Below are 1,262 nucleotides of genomic sequence, written 5' to 3' on the forward strand. Positions count from 1 at the left end.
AGAAAAGAAAAAAAATACTGATGCCTGATGTCACCCCCAGAATTCAGATGACTCCATGTGTAGCCAAGATTGAGAATGACATTCTGAGCAACGGCCCTCAGTAAGCGCAGTGTTGCCCACCCTGGGTAGGAATGGCACTACAATCTTTCTGAGAGCAAGGGCCTGAAATCTTGCACGTCCTCACACATCCACCTGTGCTTTCTACTTTATTTGGGTACCACTTTCACTCAGACCTTTCTGACTTTATTGTGCAGTCCCCTTTCCCATTATCATTACCTCCTGTGATGGTTAATTTTATGTGTCACCTTGGAGTGAGTTTGTGGATGATATTAACACTTAAATCAATGAACTTTCAGTAATCGTATGGTCCTCCATAATGTAGGCGGGCCTCATCCAATCTGCTGAAGGCCTGAACAGAACAGAAAGACCAACCTCCCTGAGCAGTTCTCCAGCAGATGGCCTCAGGGCTTCACCTGCACCATCCGCTCTCTGGGGTCTCCAGGCTGCCAGACCACACTGCAGGTTTTGGACTCACCAGACTCCATATTCACATGAGCCCATTTCTTTTAATGAATCTCCTCTACATATATAAACAGACTATTGGTTTTGTTTCCCTGGAGAACCCGCAATAATACAGATTTGCACCATGAATGTGCTGCTGTACCAAATAGGTAAAAATGTAGAAGTGCTTTGGAACTGGAACTGTAGCAGCTGGAAGAGTTTTGAGGTACATGTTAGAAAATGCACAGATTGCCTTCAAAGGACCGTTGGTAGAAATGTGAATGTTGTCAGCACCATGCTCAGCCAGTGAGCTAACCAGTCATCACTATATAGGATCCAAACCCGTGGCCTTGGTGTTATCAGCACCGCACCCTCCCGAGTGAGCCACAGGCCGGCCCAGAAATGTGAATGTTAAAGGTGATTCTGGTGCAGTCTCCTATGAAAATGAGAACTGTTATTAGAAACTGGAGGAAAGGTGGTCCTTGTTATAAAGTGGCAAAGAAATTGACTACATTGTGTTCTAATGTTTAGTGGAAGGCAAAATTTTTAAGTAACAACCTTGGATATTTAGCAGAGGAAATTAGTAAGGAAGTGTCAAAGGTACAGCCTGGTTTCTCCTTACTGATTACAGTAAAATGCAAGAGGAAAGAGAAGAATTAAAGAAGGAATTTTTAAGCAAAAAGGGATCAGGAATTAAAGGTTCAGAAAATTCTCAACCTATACAAACTGCAAAAAATGAAAAAGCATGTCCTGGAGTGAAC

At 43.1% G+C, this 1,262-nt stretch overlaps 1 protein-coding gene across 1 annotated transcript in view; it reads right to left on the bottom strand.

The window, feature by feature from the left end:
- CDC14B (cell division cycle 14B) overlaps positions 1-1,262 on the bottom strand; it is a 61,179-nt gene that overhangs the window by 19,793 nt on the left and 40,124 nt on the right. The window lies entirely within an intron of this gene.

This window comes from Galeopterus variegatus, unplaced genomic scaffold, assembly GCF_000696425.1.
Source record: "Galeopterus variegatus unplaced genomic scaffold, G_variegatus-3.0.2 Scaffold531, whole genome shotgun sequence".
Classification (NCBI taxonomy): Eukaryota; Metazoa; Chordata; class Mammalia; order Dermoptera; family Cynocephalidae; genus Galeopterus; species Galeopterus variegatus.